At 37.4% G+C, this 5,000-nt stretch overlaps 6 non-coding genes across 6 annotated transcripts; all 6 read right to left on the bottom strand.

The window, feature by feature from the left end:
• Positions 1-659: 659 nt before the first annotated feature.
• Positions 660-731, bottom strand: TRNAL-AAG (transfer RNA leucine (anticodon AAG)). The gene has a single exon. It is a non-coding gene; the product is annotated as a tRNA-Leu (tRNA).
• A 596-nt stretch (positions 732-1,327) lies between these two features.
• TRNAP-AGG (transfer RNA proline (anticodon AGG)) lies at positions 1,328-1,399 on the bottom strand. The gene has a single exon. It is a non-coding gene; the product is annotated as a tRNA-Pro (tRNA).
• A 595-nt stretch (positions 1,400-1,994) lies between these two features.
• Positions 1,995-2,066, bottom strand: TRNAP-AGG (transfer RNA proline (anticodon AGG)). Its single transcript has one exon. It is a non-coding gene; the product is annotated as a tRNA-Pro (tRNA).
• Positions 2,067-2,659: 593 nt separating this feature from the next.
• Positions 2,660-2,731, bottom strand: TRNAP-AGG (transfer RNA proline (anticodon AGG)). The gene has a single exon. It is a non-coding gene; the product is annotated as a tRNA-Pro (tRNA).
• A 595-nt stretch (positions 2,732-3,326) lies between these two features.
• On the bottom strand, positions 3,327-3,398 carry TRNAP-AGG (transfer RNA proline (anticodon AGG)). Its single transcript has one exon. It is a non-coding gene; the product is annotated as a tRNA-Pro (tRNA).
• Positions 3,399-4,453: 1,055 nt separating this feature from the next.
• Positions 4,454-4,525, bottom strand: TRNAP-AGG (transfer RNA proline (anticodon AGG)). Its single transcript has one exon. It is a non-coding gene; the product is annotated as a tRNA-Pro (tRNA).
• Between the last annotated feature and the right edge of the window lie 475 nt (positions 4,526-5,000).

Here is a 5,000-nt window from a genome sequence, read left to right as displayed (position 1 = left end):
GACCATATTTGTGATTTACTGCCTTGCACTGCAGGGAATTCTCCATTTCATTGCCATTATTGTCTACTTGGTGGCACATTCCGATGTGGTCGCAAAATCCAAGGTCAGTATAATTGTGAGAATTTCTATTATTGTTTTTCTGTCGAATTTCATAACTTGAATTGAAATGCAGGCATCATAATGCAATATGTTAAAAAATGTGGGCTCGTCCGGGATTTGAACCCGAGACCTCTCGCACCCAAAGAGAGAATCATACCCCTAGACCAACGAGCCGATTCTGACTAATGAGTTAAGAAAAATTAAAAAAAATCAGTTTTGTTCAGTTTTGCGACTCAATTGACAAGTTTTAAAATAGTAGTTAGCAAATCTTTATACAATTCCATTTCAGGGTAATGATTCAGTAAACGAAATCAAAAACTGATCTTTAAATTTCGAGCAAACTAACAGCCAAAGCGAGTGACTATATTTGTGATTTACTGCCTTGCACTGCAGGGAATTCTCCATTTCATTGCCATGATTGTCTACTTGTTGGCACATTCCGATGTGGTCGCAAAATCCCCGGTCAGTATAATTGTGAGAATTTCTATTTTTGTTTTTCTGTCGAATTTCATAACTTGAATTGAAATGCAGGCATCATAATGCAATATGTTAAAAAATATGGGCTCGTCCGGGAGTTGAACCCGGGACCTCTCGCATCTTAAGCGAGAATCATGCCCTTAGACCAACGAGCCAGACATACATTCAACAAACGTATGTATAGGTCGGAAAATAATTTATAAATATCTCTTTTCTAAAAGTGTTCAAAGGTTGCCTTATTGATGCAAGTCGAATCTTCAGCAGCCATTTTTCTAACTTTGGTAAAATTATGGGCTCGTCCGGGATTTGAAGCCGAGACCTCTCGCACCCAAAGCGAGAATCATACCCCTAGACCAACGAGCCGATTTTGACTAATAAGTTAGGAGAGAAATTAAAAAAAATCAGTTTTATTCAGATTTGCGACTCAATTGACAAGTTTTAAAACAGTATTTAGCAAATCTTTATACAATTCCATTTCAGGGTAATGATTCAGTAAACGAAATCAAAAACTGATCTTTAAATTTCGAGTAAACTAACAGCCAAAGCGAGTGACTATATTTGTGATTTACTGCCTTGCACTGCAGGGAATTCTCCATTTCATTGCCATGATTGTCTACTTGTTGGCACATTCCGATGTGGTCGCAAAATCCCCGGTCAGTATAATTGTGAGAATTTCTATTATTGTTTTTCTGTCGAATTTCATAACTTGAATTGAAATGCAGGCATCATAATGCAATATGTTAAAAATTACGGGCTCGTCCGGGAGTTGAACCCAGGACCTCTCGCACCCTAAGCGAGAATCATGCCCCTAGACCAACGAGCCAGACATACGCTCCATAAACGTATGGATTGTCGGAAAATAATTTATAAATATCTCTTTTCTAAGAGTGTGCAAAGGTTGCCTTATTGATGCAAGTCGAATCTTCAGCAGCCATTTTTCTAAGTTTGGTAAAATTATGGGCTCGTCCGGGATTTGAACCCGAGACCTCTCGCACCCAAAGCGAGAATCATACCCTTATACTAACGAGCCGATTCTGACTAATGAGTTAGGAGAAAAATTAAAAAAAATCAGTTTTATTCAGTTTAGCGACTCAATTGACAAGTGTTAAAATAGTATTTAGCAAATCTTTATACAATTCTATTTCAGTTTAATGATTCAGTAAACGAAATCAAAAACTGATCTTTAAATTTCGAGTAAACTAACAGACAAAGCGAGTGACTATATTTGTGATTTACTGCCTTGCACTGCAGGGAATTCTCCATTTCATTGCCATGATTGTCTACTTGTTGGCACATTCAGATGTGGTCGCAAAATCCCCGGTCAGTATAATTGCGAGAGTTTTTATTATTGATTTTCTGTTGAATTTCATAACTTAAATTGAAATGCATGCATCATAATGAAATATGTTAAAAAATATGGGCTCGACCGGGAGTTGAACCCGGGACCTCTCGCATCCTAAGCGAGAATCATGCCCCTAGACCAACGAGCCAGACATACATTCAACAATCGTATGGATTGTCGGAAAATAATTTATAAATATCTCTTTTCTAAATGTTTTCAAAGGTTGCCTTATTGATGCTAGTCGAATCTTCAGCAGCCATCTTTCTAATTTTGGTAAAATTGTGGGCTCGTCCGGGATTTGAACCCGAGACCTCGCGCACCCAAAGCGAGAATTACACTCCTAGACCAACGAGCCGATTCTGACTAATGAGTTAGAGAGAAATTAAAAAAATCAGTTTTATTCAGTTTTGCGACTCAATTGACAAGTTTTAAAATAGTATTTAGCAAATCTTTATACAATTCCATTTCAGGGTAATGATTCAGTAAACGAAATCAAAAACTGATCTTTAAATTTCGAGTAAACTAACAGCCAAAGCGAGTGACTATATTTGTGATTTACTGCCTTGCACTGCAGGGAATTCTCCATTTCATTGCCATGATTGTCTACTTGTTGGCACATTCCGATGTGGTCGCAAAATCCCCGGTCAGTATAATTGTGAGAATTTCTATTATTGTTTTTCTGTCGAATTTCATAACTTGAATTGAAATGCAGGCATCATAATGCAATATGTTAAAAATTACGGGCTCGTCCGGGAGTTGAACCCAGGACCTCTCGCACCCTAAGCGAGAATCATGCCCCTAGACCAACGAGCCAGACATACGCTCCACAAACGTATGGATTGTCGGAAAATAATTTATAAATATCTCTTTTCTAAAAGTGTGCAAAGGTTGCCTTATTGATGCAAGTCGAATCTTCAGCAGCCATTTTTCTAAGTTTGGTAAAATTATGGGCTCGTCCGGGATTTGAACCCGAGACCTCTCGCACCCAAAGCGAGAATCATACCCTTATACTAACGAGCCGATTCTGACTAATGAGTTAGGAGAAAAATTTAAAAAAATCAGTTTTATTCAGTTTTGCGACTCAATTGACAAGTTTTAAAATAGTATTTAGCAAATCTTTATACAATTCTATTTCAGTGTAATGATTCAGTAAACGAAATCAAAAACTGATCTTTAAATTTCGAGTAAACTAACAGACGAAGCGAGTGACTATATTTGTGATTTACTGCCTTGCACTGCAGGAAATTCTCCATTTCATTGCCATGATTGTCTACTTGTTGGCACATTCCGATGTGGTCGCAAAATCACCGGTCAGTATAATTGTGAGAATTTCTATTATTGTTTTTCTGTCGAATTTCATAACTTGAATTGAAATGCAGGCATCATAATGCAATATGTTAAAAATTACGGGCTCGTCCGGGAGTTGAACCCAGGACCTCTCGCACCCTAAGCGAGAATCATGCCCCTAGACCAACGAGCCAGACATACGCTCCACAAACGTATGGATTGTCGGAAAATAATTTATAAATATCTCTTTTCTAAATGTGTTCAAAGGTTGCCTTATTGATGCTAGTCGAATCTTCAGCAGCCATTTTTCTAACTTTGGTAAAATTATGGGCTCGTCAGGGATTTGAACCCGAGACCTCTCGCACCCAAAGCGAGAAAAATACCCTTATACTAACGAGCCGATTCTGACTAATGAGTTAGGTGAGAAATTAAAAAAAATCAGTTTTATTCAGTTTTGCGACTCAATTGACAAGTGTTAAAATAGTATTTAGCAAATCTTTATACAATTCTATTTCAGTGTAATGATTCAGTAAACGAAATCAAAAACTGATCTTTAAATTTCGAGTAAACTAACAGACAAAACGAGTGACTATATTTGTGATTTACTGCCTTGCACTGCAGGGAATTCTCCATTTCATTGCCATGATTGTCTACTTGTTGGCACATTCCGATGTGGTCGCAAAATCCCCGGTCAGTATAATTGTGAGAATTTCTATTATTGTTTTTCTGTCGAATTTCATAACTTGAATTGAAATGCAGGCATCATAATGCAATATGTTAAAAAATGTGGGCTCGTCCGGGATTTGAAGCCGAGACCTCTCGCACCCAAAGCGAGAATCATACCCCTAGACCAACGAGCCGATTTTGACTAATAAGTTAGGAGAGAAATTAAAAAAAATCAGTTTTATTCAGATTTGCGACTCAATTGACAAGTTTTAAAACAGTATTTAGCAAATCTTTATACAATTCCATTTCAGGGTAATGATTCAGTAAACGAAATCAAAAACTGATCTTTAAATTTCGAGTAAACTAACAGCCAAAGCGAGTGACTATATTTGTGATTTACTGCCTTGCACTGCAGGGAATTCTCCATTTCATTGCCATGATTGTCTACTTGTTGGCACATTCCGATGTGGTCGCAAAATCCCCGGTCAGTATAATTGTGAGAATTTCTATTATTGTTTTTCTGTCGAATTTCATAACTTGAATTGAAATGCAGGCATCATAATGCAATATGTTAAAAATTACGGGCTCGTCCGGGAGTTGAACCCAGGACCTCTCGCACCCTAAGCGAGAATCATGCCCCTAGACCAACGAGCCAGACATACGCTCCATAAACGTATGGATTGTCGGAAAATAATTTATAAATATCTCTTTTCTAAAAGTGTGCAAAGGTTGCCTTATTGATGCAAGTCGAATCTTCAGCAGCCATTTTTCTAAGTTTGGTAAAATTATGGGCTCGTCCGGGATTTGAACCCGAGACCTCTCGCACCCAAAGCGAGAATCATACCCTTATACTAACGAGCCGATTCTGACTAATGAGTTAGGAGAAAAATTAAAAAAAATCAGTTTTATTCAGTTTAGCGACTCAATTGACAAGTTTTAAAATAGTATTTAGCAAATCTTTATACAATTCTATTTCAGTGTAATGATTCAGTAAACGAAATCAAAAACTGATCTTTAAATTTCGAGTAAACTAACAGACAAAGCGAGTGACTATATTTGTGATTTACTGCCTTGCACTGCAGGGAATTCTCCATTTCATTGCCATGATTGTCTACTTGTTGGCACATTC

Source organism: Saccoglossus kowalevskii, chromosome 22 (assembly GCF_978046115.1).
Source record: "Saccoglossus kowalevskii chromosome 22, keSacKowa6.1, whole genome shotgun sequence".
NCBI lineage: Eukaryota > Metazoa > Hemichordata > Enteropneusta > Harrimaniidae > Saccoglossus > Saccoglossus kowalevskii.
The sequence above is the reverse complement of the archived record's forward strand: the minus strand, read 5'-3'. Positions and strand labels throughout refer to the sequence as shown.